Source organism: Rattus norvegicus, chromosome 9 (genome assembly GCF_021556685.1).
Source record: "Rattus norvegicus strain SHRSP/BbbUtx chromosome 9, alternate assembly SHRSP_T2T, whole genome shotgun sequence".
In the NCBI taxonomy this organism is placed as follows: domain Eukaryota; kingdom Metazoa; phylum Chordata; class Mammalia; order Rodentia; family Muridae; genus Rattus; species Rattus norvegicus.
Window position 1 is genome coordinate 13,379,984 of NC_141542.1, and position 16,886 is coordinate 13,396,869.

A 16,886-nucleotide genomic window follows, 5' to 3' on the forward strand; every position below is an offset into this window, starting at 1 on the left:
TGAGTTCTTTGTATATGTTGGATATAAGGCCTCTATCTGTTGTAGGATTGGTAAAGATCTTTTCCCAATCTGTTGGTTGCCGTTTTGTCCTAACCACAGTGTCCTTTGCCTTACAGAAGCTTTGCAGTTTCATGAGATCCCATTTGTTGATTCTTGATCTTAGAGCATAAGCCATTGGTGTTTTGTTCAGGAAATTTTTTCCAGTGCCATGTGTTCGAGATGCTGCCCTAGTTTTTCTTCTATTAGTTTGAGTGTATCTGGTTTGATGTGGAGGTCCTTGATCCACTTGGACTTAAGCTTTGTACAGGGTGATAAGCATGGATTGATCTGCATTCTTCTGCATGTTGACCTCCAGTTGAACCAGCACAATTTGCTGAAAATGCTATCTTTTTTCCATTTGATGGTTTTGGCTCCTTTGTCAAAAATCAAGTGCCCATAGGTGTGTGGGTTCATTTCTGGGTCTTCAATTCTGTTCCATTGGTCTATCTGTCTGTCTCTGTACCAGTACCATGCAGTTTTTATCACTATTGCTCTGTAATACTGCTTGAGTTCAGGGATAGTGATTCCCCCTGATGTCCTTTTATTGTTGAGGATAGCTTTAGCTACCCTGGGTTTTTTGTTATTCCAATGAATTTGCAAAGTGTTCTGTCTAACTCTTTGAAGAATTGGATTGGTATTTTGATGGGGATTGCATTGAATCTGTAGATCGCTTTTGGTAAAATGGCCATTTTTACTATATTAATCCTGCCAATCCATCAGCACGGGAGATCTTTCCATCTTCTGAGGACTCCTTCAATTTCCTTCTTCAGAGTCTTGAAGTTCTTATTGTACAGATCTTTTACTTGCTTGGTTAAAGTCACAGCGAGGTACTTTATATTATTTGGTTCTATTATGAAGGGTGTCGTTTCCCTAATTTCTTTCTCGGCTTGTTTCTCTTTTGTGTAGAGGAAGGCTACTGATTTATTTGAGTTAATTTTATACCCAGCCACTTTGCTGAAGTTGTTTATCAGCTTTAGTAGTTCTCTGGTGGAACTTTTGGGATCACTTAAATATACTATCATATCATCTGCAAATAGTGATATTTTGACTTCTTCTTTTCCGATCTGTATCCCCTTGACCTCCTTTTGTTGTCTGATTGCTCGGCTAGAACTTCAAGAACTATATTGAATAAGTAGGGAGAGAGTGGGCAGCCTTGTCTAGTCCCTGATTTTAGTGGGATTGCTTCAAGTTTCTCTCCATTTAGTTTAATGTTAGCAACTGGTTTGCTGTATATGGCTTTTACTATGTTTAGGTATGGGCCTTGAATTTCTATTCATTCCAGGACTTTTATCATGAAGGGGTGTTGTATTTTGTCAAATGCTTTCTCAGCATCTAATGAAATGATCATGTGGTTTTGTTCTTTCAGTTTGTTTATGTAATGGATCACGTTGATGGTTTTCCGTATATTAAACCATCCCTGCATGCCTGGGATGAAGCCTACTTGATCATGGTGGATGATTGTTTTGATGTGCTCTTGGATTCTGTTTGCCAGAATATTATTGAGTATTTTTGTGTCGATATTCATAAGGGAAATTGGTCTGAAGTTCTCTTTCTTTGTTGGGTGTTTGTGTGGTTTAGGTATAAGAGTAATTGTGGCTTCATAGAAGGAATTTGGTAATGCTCCATGTGTTTCAATTTTGTGGAATAGTTTGGATAATATTGGTACGAGGTCTTCTATGAAGGTCTGATAGAATTCTGCACTAAACCCGTCTGGACCTGGGCTCTTTTTGGTTGGGAGACCTTTAATGAGTGCTTCTATTTCCTTAGGAGTTATGGGGTTGTTTAACTGGTTTATCTGTTCCTGATTTAACTTCGGTACCTGGTATCTGTCTATAAAATTGTCATTTTCCTGCAGATTTTCAAGTTTTGTTGAATATAGGCTTTTATAGTCAGATCTGATGATTTTTTGAATTTCCTCTGAGTCTGTAGTTACGTCTCCCTTTTCATTTCTGATTTTGTTAATTTGGACACACTCTCTGCGTCCTCTTGTTAGTCTGGCTAAGGGTTTATCTATCTTTTTGTTTTTCTCAAAGAACCAACTTTTGGTTCTGTTGATTCTTTCTATGGTCCTTTTTGTTTCTACTTGGTTGATTTCAACTCTGAGTTTGATAATTTCCTGCCTTCTACTCCTTCTGGGTGTATTTGCTTCTTTTTGTTCTAGAGCTTTTAGGTGTGCTGTCAAGCTGCTGACATATGCTCTTTCCTGTTTCTTTCTGCAGGCACTCAGCGCTATGAGTTTTCCTCTTAGCACAGCCTTCATTGTGTCCCATAAGTTTGGGTATGTTGTACCTTCATTTTCATTAAATTCTAAAAAGTTTTTAATTTCTTTCTTTATTTCTTCCTTGACCAGGTTATCATTGAGTAGAGCATTGTTCAATTTCCACGTATATGTGGGCATTCTTCCCTTATTGTTATTGAAGACCAGTTTTAGGCCGTGATGGTCCGATAGCACGCATGGGATTATTTCTATCTTTCTGTACCTGTTGAGGCCTGTTTTTTGACCAATTATATGGTCAATTTTGGAGAAAGTACCATGAGGAGCTGAGAAAAAGGTATATCCTTTTGCTTTAGGGTAGAATGTTCTATAGATATCCGTTAAGTCCATTTGGCTCATGACTTCTCTTAGTCTGTCTACGTCTCTGTTTAATTTCTGTTTCCATGATCTGTCCATTGATGAGAGTGGGGTTTTGAAGTCTCCTACTATTATTGTGTGAGGTGCAATGTGTGTTTTGAGCTTTAGTAAGGTTTCTTTTACGTATGTAGGTGCCCTTGTATTTGGGGCATAGATATTTAGGATTGAGAGTTCATCTTGGTGGATTTTTCCTTTGATGAATATGAAGTGTCCTTCCTTATGTTTTTTGATGACTTAGTTGAAAATTGATTTTATTTAATATTAGAATGGCTACTCCAGCTTGCTTCTTCTGACCATTTGCTTGGAAAGTTGTTTTCCAGCCTTTCACTCTGAGGTAGTGTCTGTTTTTGTCTCTGAGGTGTGTTTCCTGTAGGCAGCAGAATGCAGGGTCCTCGTTGCGTATCCAGTTTGTTAATCTATGTCTTTTTATTGGGGAGTTGAGGCCATTGATGTTGAGAGATATTAAGGAATAGTGATTATTGCTTCCTGTTATATTCATATTTTGATGTGAGTTTATGTTTGTTTGCTTTTCTTCTCCTTTTTTTGTTGCCAAGACGATTAGTTTCTTGCTTCTTCTAGGGTATAGCTTGCCTCCTTATGTTGGGCTTTACCATTTATTATCCTTTGTAGTGCTGGATATGTAGAAAGATATTGTGTAAATTTGGTTTTGTCATGGGATATCTTGGTTTCTCCATCTATGTTAATTGAGAGTTTTGCAGGATACAGTATCCTGGGCTGGCACTTGTGTTCTCTTAGGGTCCGTATGACATCTGTCCAGGATCTTCTGGCTTTCATAGTTTCTGGCGAAAAGTCTGGTGTAATTCTGATAGGTCTGCCTTTATATGTTACTTGACCTTTTTCCCTTACTGCTTTTAATATTGTTTCTTTATTTTGTGCGTTTGGTGTTTTGACTCTTATGTGACAGGAGGTGTTTCTTTTCTGGTCCAATCTACTTGGAGTTCTGTAGGCTTCTTGTATGCTTATGGGCATCTCTTTCTTTAGGTTAGGGAAGTTTTCTTCTATGATTTTTTTTGAAGATATTTACTGGTCCTTTGAGCTGGGTGTCTTCACTCTCTTCTATACCTATTATCCTTAGGTTCGATCTTCTCATTGAGTCCTGGATTTCCTGTATGTTTTGGACCAGTAGCTTTTTCTGCTTTACATTATCTTTGACAGTTGTGTCGATGATTTCTATGGAATCTTCTGCTCCTGAGATTTTCTCTTCTATCTCTTGTATTCTGTTGGTGATGCTTGTGTCTACGGCTCCTTGTCTCTTCCTTTGGTTTTCTATATCCAGGGTTGTTTCCATGTGTTCTTTCTTGATTGCTTCTATTTCCATTTTTAATTCCTTCAACTGTTTGATTGTGTTTTCCTGGAATTCTTTCAGGGATTTTTGCGATTCCTCTCTGTAGGCTTCTATTTGTTCTCTAAGGGAGTTCTTCATGTCTTTCTTGAAGTCCTCCAGCATCATGATCAAATATGCTTTTGAATCTAAATCTTGCTTTTCTGGTGTGTTTGGATATTCCGTGTTTGCTTTGTTGGGAGAATTGGGCTCCGATGATGCCATGTAGTCTTGGTTTCTGTTGCTTGGGTTCCTGTGCTTGCCTCTCGCCATCAGATTATCTCTAGTGTTACTTTATTCTGCTATTTCTGACAGTGGCTAGACTGTCCTATAAGCCTGTGTGTCAGGAGTGCTGTAGACCTGTTTTCCTGTTTTCTTCCAGGCATTTATGGGAACAGAGTGTTCTGCTTTCGGGTGTGTAGTTTTTCCTATCTACAGGTCTTCAGCTGTTTCTGTGGGCCTGTGTCCTGAGTTCAACAGGAAGGTCACTTGCAGCAGAAAAGTTGGTCTTACCATTGGTCCCAAGGCTCAAGTTTGCTCGTGGGGTGTTGCTTATGAGCTCTCCGAGGGGGCAGCAACCAGGAGGACCTGTGCCGCCCTTTCCGGGAGCCCCCGTGCACCAGAGTCCCACATGGCCTTTGGTGTTTTCCTCTGGAGTCAGAGATGTGGGCAGAGTGTATGTAGTCTCTTCTGGTTTCCCAGGCATGTCTGCCTCTCTGAAGGTTTAGCTCTCCCTCCCACGGGAGTTGGGTGCAGAGAACTGTTTATCCAGTTGGTCCTTTCAGGTTCCGGCGGTGTCTCAGTTGCAGGGGACCTGCTGTTCCTGTGCCCTTATCTACGGGAACCCAGAGGCTGTATACAGTTTCCTCTTGGGCTCGTGATGTGGGCAGGGGTGGGCAGTGTTGGTGGTCTCTTCTGCTCTGCAGTCTCAGGAGTCAGCTGGTATTCTTATAAGAGGAACTCATTTTACATTTGTTTGGAAAATTTTTTAGATTTGTCATTTGAGGCATGTGGAGAAGAGGTTGATGAGGATGATGCAAATAATAAAGGCAGAAAAATGAGAAGAAGAGGGGTCAGAAAGGACTGTATTCATTTTCATATGGGGTTTGCAAAAGGCCAAGTATGAAAGGAATTGAGTTGTTCCTTGTAGTTTTGCAGGTCAGCTTGGAATTGTTGGATTTTTTTTTCTTTACTATACCTGACAGGTTGATGTACAAGCAGCATTCCTTTCGGAGCAAAATGCAAAGGGTACTGTTTTCAATTGTAAGAATGTCTAGTCCTTGTTGGTTTTGAAGTACCACTCCTGCCAGAGAATTGCTCCGTGCTTGGAGAGTGGGTAGTGTTTGGGCCACCTGTTGAAGATCTTGGATAAACTGGGAAGAGAACTGATTCTACAAGTTTATGGAGGCAGCCAGTCCTGCTTTTCCAGTGGCAACACCTGTGGTTTTTCTTGCAGCAGTCAGGCGTGGAATGATTTGAATTGCCTGGTATTTTGGGCAGCTGTTGAGTCCATGACTAGGATTCGTAGGGGCTCCTCTTCATGGATCACCCATCATTTACGGAAGAGATAGAGTACGGTGCAAACTCCTGACCACCTGGCAGGTATACAATGATATACCTGGGTACTACAAAGAACTTTGGTGTTCTGGACTGTTGGGCACTGTGGTAGACATGAGTATTGAGAGTTATGTTTTTGTTATTGTCTAGCAAACTTAGTGTTCCTATGGAATGTGACTTGGATGCCTTAAAACAGTCTGCCACGTAAAGAAGGTGATGTAGAGAAGGTAGGAGATCATGGCAACACCAGGTTCAGGGCACTTGGTGAAAGGTTATTTGACAGGGTCACTGGAGAAGTTGTAAGTGGTAATTGTGAACTGGTTCCAGGGGGCACACAATATGCCATCAACCCTCTATCTCTAAAGCAGCCAGGTTGGGGGACATAAGGAGCTGATAGGCTGAGGTTAGAGTCTGAAGCAGGTGAAATGAAAAATTTGTATTATTCAGAGAAGAGTTGTTAAGGAAGCAATGACCTTGGAGGAGTAGTTAATTACTTCTCTTATTTCTTTTATTTCCAGGGGTTGGATAATTGAGATATATTTTCTCTGGAAATGAATCCTGCTATTGTGAGCCCAGGTTTGTTGGTGTGGTATAGTTTACGAACAACAACTTTTTCCAGCTGGGATTTCATGGGTCCTGGGTATAGAAGAAGAAGGTTTGGCATCATACATCGAAGAGTTGATTGGTCTGTGATGCATAAATATGTAATTGGCAAGATCATCTTTCTGGCCATTCCTTACAATAATTCTTTGTCTGATTAAAGAGGAATGGTGGACACAGGGATAGTGGGAACTCTGATTGGCTTCTGGCATCTGGTTATAGAGCAGTTTTCTGACTCTATTTGGAGAGATGGTTTGTCATAAGAGTTGGTTTCTAGAACTTTGAATCTCCATATGTAATGGCTACCCTGGATAGAAATGAACAAGAGTGTGAAGAGGAGAAACCCATGCCCAATCAAGTCGGCCAAACACAGTCCCTGGAGTGCAGCTTCATTTTTCTGTAATTGGGGGATAAAATGGATGGTCCTGACATCCTTTGAATCCTAAGGAAGCAGGGTCTTGTTGGGAGCTTATGTGTAAGAAGAGAGGTCGTTTTTAGGTGGAGGGGTAAAGGGCTTGAGGTGAGACAGGTGAATCTAATGTCAAAATCCCTCAAGGTTTGCAACATTGGGTGTTCATGAGAATTACCTCAAAGGGGCTCTGCCTTTAGAAGAAAGAGGTGAAGGGTGATGTGCAGCAGGGACCTGATCTCCAGTGTTGATAGGGAGTGGACAGGATATACTGTGTGGCAGTGTTAGATGGTGGTCAGTAAAGTTCCATAGGATGGGGCAGAGTGGAAATGACAGAGAAAGGGAGTCAGCAGTTGATTAGGTAGATGAGATGATTTGAGTTAAAAACTGGGAGTCAGATCTGGTCATCAAAACTTGAGCTCTAAGGATGAGATTACAAGCGGTTAATTGGGGAAAGCCCCATAGCCTGAAAAGAACCAGCACTAGGAGTTTCACCCAATTTAAGCAAGGTTCCTGTGACAGATTGAGAAGGGTGATTTTTAAGGAGTGATCAATCCACTCTATCTTTCCTGAGTGCTGATCATGATACAGAATATGAAAATATCAATGAATGCTGAGGGCTTTAGTTAGTGTTTGAGAGACTTAAGAGGTGAATTTGGGACCATTGTCTGACTGAAGGGAGGTTGGAATTCCAAGTTGAGGGATGATTTCATGGAAGAAGAGATTAGAGACTGTCTGAGCCCTTTTTTTTGTTGGTGGTGAGAAGGTGTCAACCAAGACCGGGAGGTACTTGATACATTTGATGGTGGGAATGTGTATAAAGTCAAGTTGCCAGTCAGTTCCAGGAAGGAAACTTCTACCTTGGTGGGTTTAAAACAGGGGTGTGTGTGTTACAGTACCTGGAGTTGAGGTCTGACATCTGACAAATTTTTGCAAGAGGCAGTGGTGGCTCGAATCTGGGTTTAAAGAAAGTGAGATAAGGCTTAGCTGTTGGGTGAAGCAGCTGGTGTAGATAAGACTGAGTTTGACTAGTGTTAGGGCGTGATGGTGGGAAGTGGATTGTAGTGTGAGAATGTCTTGTAGTGGGTAAAATGAGTCTTGATCTTTAAGGGCCATAGCTCTAGCTGCCTTATCGGCCCCATTGTTTTCTTTATAGATGATATAGTTGCCTGTTTGGTGGGATCTGCAGTGGACAATACCAATATCTATGGGGAGATTGGAGCCTTTTACATGGCCCCATTGTTCCCCATTGGTTATTGATCCTCCTTCTGTTGTAAGTAACACATGCTCTTTCCAGACATCAGTGTTGTGATAGGAAAGTATGGAAGGCATAATTAGAGTTTGGGTAGAGGTTTAAAGATTTTTCCCTATGCCAATTGAAAGGAATGGGTAAGAGCTATTAGTTCAGGCTGTTGATAAGTGGTATGGGCAGGGAGGGCCTGTGCCTGGACTGCCTCCATACCTGATACTATAGCATAGCCAGTTCTTCAGACTCGTTTATCTAAAGGAATCTGTCATATATGTACCAGGTATAGATGGCCTGAGACAAAGTGCCCTGTTGTATGTGGGAGGGATGGGCCAATATTTCCTCTACAATTTCAGTTCAGGGCTCCAACTGCATAGGTATTGATGAATAGCCTAGTAAGGGCACCAGTGGAAGGGGAAGCCCTTGGTCCTGCCAAGACTGAACCCCCAGTGAATGGGATTGTTGTTGGAGGGACAGCGGTAATTGGGAGAGGATGGGGAGGGGAACACCCATATAGAAGGGGAGGGGGATGGGTTAGGGGGATGTTGGCCTGGAAACTGGGAAATGTAATAACAATTGAAATGTAAATAAGAAATACCCAATTTAAAAAAGATGGAGAAAAAAAAGAAAGAAACTTCATTTTTGGGCTTTCCTGTACATTTTATTTAATGGACGAACTTAAAGCGTTAAAGAGCATCCAGTTTTTTCTTTACTTTGAAAATCATTACAATAGATTAGACATCACAGTAGCCTTTTTTTTTTTTAAATCTTTTATCTTTTTATCTGGGAAATGTTTTCTGAGAGAACAAAGACGCTGTGTTCCTGAGATAGTCAAGGTCTTACCTCGTGCTGCAGCTTCTGTTATAGGGAAGTGTGTTGCTAGCAGGAGTTGACACAGCTGTGTGTGTGTGAAGGCATTAACTATAGGGGAAGGTACATACGGGAGGACCTGACACCGAGCATACCATGTGATTGTATGTCTTTGGATAGAGAAGAGGGTGCCAGGTCTGCCACTCGCACAAGCATGGGATGCTCTGGATGTAGTGGAAGACAGAAATCAAACCTGACACTTGGCTAGTCCAAATATGCAACACTGTCACCGTGGCTTTCAGCCAGAGGGTATGTAGAAGGTTGAAACAGCTAGTTGGGTTCGGATAGAGTTATGTAGCATAAACTTGGATGTGTATGCTGGGCTTTTCCTGTAAGAGAGAAGACCCTTAGCAGGAACTGAGAATTAAAATGCATAAAGCGCATTTTCTTTAAGGCAGAGGTTGTCCAGGTAGTCGTGTCCCCTAGCACTGTACTGTATTCATGAGTGTCTGTGAGTGCACCTGCACATGTGAGTGAAACAAGGAAAGGGAGAGGGAGAGAAGAGAGAGAAAAGGGAGAACGAGGGGAGAGAACATTTATTTATAGGTTTGTACTTAGGCTTCGGCAGTATTGAAGGGAGAAATGACCCCTAGCCCTGCGTTTTGACTTGACTGTATTTGACAGGGAGCCTAGCAGGAAGTGATAGCTAGGCACATGTGAGAATTTGAGTTTAGATTAGTGAGTACATAGAATGATGGTCCACCTACAAGCATGTAGGCTTTGTTTGTGTGAGGCCACAACATATAGAACCTGAATTCTTGTATCCTTATAATACTCCTCTCTCTTCTCTTCTCTTCTCTTCTCTTCTCTTCTCTTCTCTTCTCTTCTCTTCTCTTCTCTTTTCCACTCTCTCTTCTCTCTCTGTCTCTGTCTCTGTCTCTCTCTGTCTCTGTCTCTGTCTGTCTCTCTCTCTCTTTCTCTCTCTCTCTTTCTCTCTCTCTCTCTCTCTGTGTGTGTGTGTGTGTGTGTGTGTGTGTGTGTGTGTGTTTGTGTTTGACTGTGGGGAATAGGTACCTACCAGGACCCTATACCCAGCAATATTTGTGGATCTTTGTCTATGTAGGAATAGCCTAGATAAACTGAACGTTAATTTAGGGCTTTGAGTAGAGTGGGGTTAGATACTTAGCAGGACCTGTTACCCAGTCATGTATGAGTCTTTGGTTATAGGCGGGTATATCATCCTGAGCTGACATGTTGTAGTGTATCTACAGCTTTGGCTGTAAGGGAGGGTTATGACTGGATAACCTGCCACCTATGCATCATGTGTATTAGTCAGGGTTATCTAGAGTCACAGAACTTAGGGAATGTCTCTATGAATTAAGGGGATTTATTGTAATGACTTACAGTCTGCAGTCCATGTAACCCAACAATGGGCATCTGAGAATGGGAAGTCTAAGAATCCAGTAGTTGCTCAGTCCCCCTAGGCTAATTGTCTCATCTGGTCTTCTGTGTATGCTGGAATCCTGACGTGGGTCCAAACAGATGTGCTGGCAAGGAACTGCAAGAGGCAAAGTAGAGCGAGTCTTCCTTCTTCAATGTCCTAATATAGACCTCCAGAGGTATGGTTCAGATTAAAGGTGTTCACCACCACACCTAGATCAAGAATTAGCTTTTGCCCAGGCTGACCTTGAACCCAGAGATCTGCTTGTCTCAGTCTCCTGGGATTAAAGGCATGAATTACTTTGTCTCAACCTAACATTCTCATGTCCACTATGCCTCAAGATCTCCATGTCAAACTCTGGGTCAGAAGCCTGTGTCTTCAAGATCTGGATCATAGATGTGCCATCTATTTCTGGATGGAAGTGTATTACAGATGTAGTCAAAGTGAGAATCAGGGACAGACATCACAGCATGTGTAGGTGGTGATGTTCCAATCAGGAGTGTGCAGTGTGTCCTTTTACGTAGCACTGATTGCTGTACCCAGCAGGGTGTTAAGTGTATTGAACACATTCCATTGTATGTAAAGCTACAGTGATGTAGAGGGGCATGTCCAGCAGGGCCTGCTTTCTAGCAATATTTGTGGATCTTTGTCTATGTAGGAATAGCCTAGACAAACTGAAAGTCAATTTAGGGCTTTGAGGGGAGTTGGGTTAGATACCTAGCAGGACTGGCTTGCTGAGTAGTGCCTTGGTATCGTATATAGACCAGTATATCTCAGATCCCTCCTGTTGACACACAGTATACACTACTGTGTATATTGGGGCCATAGGTGAGGAAATTCCCACTTGGTTTTACACTGAGCATTGTGTTGGAATCAAGGTGGCATGCCTCAGGATATGTGACTTAGTGTCTGCAGTATATCATGTGCTGGTCACATACAATTGTGACAAACCTAGTATGGAATGTGGGTATTTTCAAGTACATATGAGCTTCTCAGTACCAGGCCCTGTTGGTCCATGTCCCATGCAAACACAGCTGTATCCACACAGGCTACAGTATCATTATTGCTTCCTAAGCATTGATGTACTCTTGATATCAAGCTGCAAAGAATATTGAATGGATCCAGTCACATACATTCACATTAACAGATGCCATCCATATATTGCAATCTACCTTAGTTTCACACTCACTGATGAGAAGGCACCATATTACACTCTGTAGCCCATCACCATACACACACACACTCAGGCACACACACACACACACACACACACAAACACACGCACACAAACACACACACACAGACACACACACAGACACACACATTCACACACCCCACCACACACACACACACACACATTCACGCAAACACACACACACACACACACACACACACACACACACACACACACACACACTGGATTGCTGAGTAGTGCCCTGGTTTCTTATATAGACCAGTATATCTCAGATCCCTACTGTTGACACACAAGATACACTACTGTGTCCATAAGAACTTCTCCCTGATGCTCCTGAATTAATCATCTGTATCAGGGACTGCACCTACTACAGGCCCCTCTGGATAGCCCCAATCCTGAGGCCAACTCAATCATGCAGTACTACTCAGGCTCCCTAGAAACTCCATCCCCTGCCACCATAGCCTGTAAGACACTGTTTGGTTTCAGGCCTAACTGGACCCTGCTGGAGTGCTTATGCATTTCTGTGTGTTGTGTGTTTCTGGATTTTGCAGTCTTGAGCCTTCTACTGTGAATGGCATCAGGTCCCACTCAGTAAGTTCCTCTGCCTGTACCTGTACTACTGCCCCCATGCACGGACTATTTTCAGTCATGCTAACACCCCTTGCATTGCCCAGTGGTATACTCCTGTCTAGTGGTGTATATGGGCAGTTGAATTGTGAGATGGCAGTAAGGATGACAACTATCTACAGGAGAAGGCTTATTTTAGCCTCATGGTGAAGCTGCCAGAAACATTCATTCACCTGCCTAATCCTGTGGCTATTCAGATAACAGCCTGTTCATTTTTGGTGGACTTCAGTACCCAATGAAGCAGGGATAATGTTTATTTTCCCCTTATGTGACCTACATGTGAAAGAACTCAGTGGATCTCTTCAGCAAATGCTGCCTTCAGGGACTGCTCTGGCCTGTATGCCTGTTTCTGTGCCACAAAGAGGCTGTAAGAGGAAGGAATTAAGCAGTTTCCCAACCTCCTGTCTGGATTATACGCTGCATTTCATATACCATCTTCTTTAGCACTTTTCTAGATGAGTCAGAATGCAAGGACAGTGAAAATGATCTTTGACCAGAGATATTGTTGAACAGAACCTGTAGATTTGAGGAGACAGAGAGCATTGGCAGTGAGTTCTGGACTGTAGTGTACACACTAAACTACAGGGGACTCAGTGTGTTTGTGGTCATCATATCTGAGTCAAATATCTGGTCCGGTTTCTATAGTGTACCACCCAATCTTGCTCTGTCCAAAAGAGCAAGCTACGGAGCACCTCTGGGCCTCAGTTTCCTTCTCTGGGAGATGAAGATTACTGGCCAATTTTAGGGTCATGTTTGGGCAGGTCTTGGTTGAAATAGGTGGTGTTGACTGTGCCTGTGCAGGTGTCTCTGTCAGGCAGGCTGTGTGGGAAGGAAGGTGTTGAGTCCATAAGCTTGGCCCTAAAGAGCTGACTTCTCTTTTCTCAGGTAACAGGCGGCAACATGCTCCCTCTAGTGGCTTCAACGCAAAATGTCCACTTCATACTCTTCTGGTCTCTTGGGCATCAACTCTGCCCTGGGAAAGTACATACTTAGAATCAATGCCACAAGGTGGAGCCAAACATTCACTTCTGCTGTCTCTCCTGGGAATCATTGATATGGGTACATTACTAAATTCTCCTTAGCCCTGGCTGTACATTCAGTAAAGTGCATCAGGATTGAAGACCACCTTAGTGGTCACTAACAAGCAGACCAGCTATGGGCAAAGCAAAAATAACTACGTTCCTCTTACCTAGCTTGTTCTGTTAGGTTATTTGAACCCTAACGGTCATAGCTCTGGAAGCCAATACAAATGCAGTAAACATCCAGTGGTAGAAAAAATGTGAGGACATGAATGTGAGTGAAGATGTTTGCACTCTTTCTTTCAAACCTTCTTCTTCAACTGTTTTAGTACAGAGAATTACCTACACTAAGTTATCTCATGTTCCCTCAAAGCCATTCTTAGGTTCCCTGTCTCTATCTCACACTGTCTCCCTCTTTTTTTCTGTCACATATTTTGGGATGAGGGAAGCCTGTCTGGGCATCTTCATGGTTCCTAACATGTAGGGAAGTGCTAGTTTAGACAAGATTCCAAGAACGTCTTTCTATTATCACTGTGTTGAAGACTTAGGTAAACCCTACTCCCCCTCCAAAGTGAGGCAGGAAAAAACGCTATTCATTTCCCTTCATTGCTGCTCCTCCCCTGTTAGGAGGAATATACGGTTCTGATAAAGTTCTCTAAGTGAGGCTCCTTAGCACACAGATAAACTGAGGCTGCATGCAGCAGACTATGACTTCTGTGATGGGAGGAATACAGGGATAAAGGGAGGCTGCAAACACAACAGCAGGGAGGGGACCTGGAAGAATGAGGGGATGAAGCTGTTCTGTCCTCCTAGGAAATGACAGGTACAGTTCCCTCAGAGGGTCATCGGTCTTCATCTGTGGCCTCTTGGCTCCAATCGAAAGAAGTCTGCCAATCGAACCGGCTAGCCAGTCTAGTGTCCTAGGTTGTCATGTTGAAGTTATATTACTTGTACTTGGACTGCAGCTGAGGCATCCAGTGAAAGCAGGCAAGGCCTATGCCTTATTTCCCAGGATGTGCCCGCTAGGGCACACTGGCATCTCTCTACAGACATATTCTAAGTCAATATAAGCCACCTTCAGGTATCCACTCCCATGGGAACATAGAATACTATTGTGAAGTTGAAATTGGAGGTTGGTTTCCTGCCTGTTCATAGTCCACCCTGGATGCACTGGATGGAAATGCCTCCAGTTCAATTGCTGTCTGTGCCAAATGAAGAAAGCTCACTACTGGTAGAGTTTTACATTGAAAGATTAAAAGAATTCCTGACTGCTGCTGTACAGTATGAAGCCAGGCAGGGCAGTACAGAGGCCTGAGACATCTCTGTGTGAGTTTTAGAGCCTCCAATTCTAAATAAAATTGCCAGGCTAGTAAAGATTGTATTGTGAGGACTTTCCTCAACACCTAATCAATAAAAGTTCAGGACCAGAAATTTCCCCATTTTATTTAGAACCCCATCCATTCGACAGCTCTAGCTTCCCTGATGTGCAACAGGCTGGCCCCAGCTGATACTCCAAAAGATATAATTACCTCTCATCCACTAAGCAAGCAGTTTTCTTTTCTGTCCATATGGGACTCACCAGATAATCTCTATTCTAGAACATACTACCAGCCTGTCACATTGTAGAACATACTACCAGCCTGTCACATTGCCGGGAAGATTTGGCTAATGCTGTCAATATGCCTCAGTGTTTGATACAAGACCAGGGACAGGTGGTCAGAATGACTTTAAAAAGGCAGATTCAATGTCTCAATACTTCTTTGTGTTAATTATGGTGGTAGACAGAAGGAGGGTTTGCCCAGCGGCCTCTGACTGCTGGCACTAGCTTGGCTGAATAGACTGGCTTCTGTCATGGCAGGAACTCTGAAGTTATACTCTTCATGAACAAGGTAGTTAAGTTGCTCTGAGTCTATCCCTAATATTTCCTCCATTGTGAGGTGGACACCTGAGAGCTCTGCTTGTCTAATGTGTATGAAGAGACTGGAATACAGGAGCAGTTAATGACTGTCTTTTCTAGCTCTATAAGGGAGAGACAAATGGAGGTAGAGCGTGTGTGAGTTTGCTTCCTTTCTGGGCCATTCGCCTGTGTTCCTTCTCCCCTGGCAGTGTGGTGTATGCCTTTATCCCAGGACTCAGGATAGAGGAGGAATCTGTGGGAGTTCAGGATTAACTAGGAGGAGTGTCACTTCTGAGTCAGAAATTTGGGCTCAGCTATGATACCATGTGGCCGCTGGCTGGGTCCCTTGGAGGACCAAGATAAACTCTCAGGCTCTCAAAGGGCCGTCTTGTGGTTATTGGTTCTCAAGATGGAGCTGAAAAAATAATTCCCGATGGAAGCTCATCATAAGAAGATGTTTTCTCTGTTTCAAATGGGAAACTAAGTGGGGTAGGAGGCTCAGGGTCCTGGTTCAGGCCTTTTGGCAGGAAGCAGGTTCTAGTGCCAGGAGAGCAGCTAGCCTATCCAAGCCAAGCTTATCCCAGCAGTCAGTGACCTCTGGGCAAACCCTCTGTCGACCTCCTGAATGAACACAAAGACTAGATGGGCTTTTCCATACCATTTTTGAGTCTCAGGACAGCTGCATACCTGAACTTCCTGTTCCCTGTGTTGCCCAAAGGCCTTCTTTCTGCACAATATAGGACTTGGATGAAACTTTTTTATTTCTCTAGAATACAGTACAGTTTTCCTCATATAGGTAGATCATCTCTTACACATCTTTCTTATAAATCTGTCCAGAAAGAGGCAAGAAGAGGTTAGACAAGAGGTTAGACATAGTGCAACATCACAATCTTTTAACAGATTACAGAAGAGAAACACTGATGCCTCCTACGTGTAGATACACTGATTATTTTTGAAGACACTGTGTTAGAATACAAAGCGTGTCTTAGTTAGGGTTTTACTGCTGTGAACAGACACCATGAACAAAGCAAATCTTATAAAGGACAACATTTAATTGGGGCTGGCTTACAGGTTCAGGGGTTCATCTGTCATAATCAAGTCAGGAACATAGCAGTGTGTAGGCAGGCTTGGTGCAGGAGGAGCTGCAGGTTCTACATCTTCATCTGGAGGCTGCTAGGCCCATGGTATTAAGGCAAAGGCTCACAGTGACACTTCTATTTCAACAAGGCCATAGCTCTCAATAGTGCCACTCCCTGGGCCAAACATATACCAATCATCACAAAAGGCTTTCCTGCTGGTGACCTGAAAATCCCAGGAAGCAGTGATCAAGGGGGAAATTTTACAAGTGTAGTAGGTAAGGGGATTGAATGGGCCTTGTTTAGAATGTAGAGTCTTCCTGGAACAGGGAACATGTACACATTTTCACATACATGATTAAATGCATGAGAATAACCATTGGAGGAGGATACACTATTAAACGTGAACAGTTTCAGGTCATAGATGTGCCTTTTAGAGATAAAGGAGAGAAGGCTTGGGGAGAGAGAGACAGACTGGTTGACTGACTGTGAGGGTCATGGCAGCTAGAATAGAGCCTCACCCCAGCAGCTTAACATTGAGCAGGGCTCAGCCAAAACGATAGTGGAAATGAAAAGGGCAGGGGGTGAGAGAAACATGGAACCAATAGAGTGTTCTGATTAAGGCTCAAAGTTTTAATATTCAGCACAGTGTATATAAAGGGAACAACTACAAAACCCATCCCCAGAACAGCATAGCAACAGCACATCTGTCTATGCAACAGGTTTCCATATCTTTGTAGTCTGTGAATTCCAGCACATCAAAGCTTGCAGCTGCAGCCAAGGCAGGTGTTGCTGTTCTGTCTGATGAAACCTACAGCTCAAGGTCTGCTCCTCCTGCCTTTCTGGGTTCATGTTCAAGGTCTGCATAGCCTGTCCAGACTGAGGAGGTCACACTGACTGAGGAGAGAAACAGACTTAAGATTTGCACTAGTGCTACATAGAAAAGACAGGGACATGACAGAGGACGTCCGGGATTGGAAATGCCATGGAACCAAC

The 16,886-nt window shown here is 43.0% G+C and overlaps 1 protein-coding gene across 2 annotated transcripts in view; it reads left to right on the forward strand.

Annotated features, from left to right (window-relative positions):
- The window catches only part of LOC148003328 (putative sperm motility kinase W), a 37,253-nt gene extending 30,905 nt beyond the window's left edge, over positions 1–6,348 (forward strand). Inside the window, exon 9 of one of the 2 annotated variants that reach the window (XM_087568092.1) lies at positions 6,089–6,348. The gene's annotated coding sequence lies outside the window, so the exon portion shown is untranslated. The remainder of the gene's footprint in view (positions 1–6,088) is intronic. The other variant, XM_087568093.1, reaches the window with a different exon arrangement.
- Positions 6,349–16,886: the final 10,538 nt, after the last annotated feature.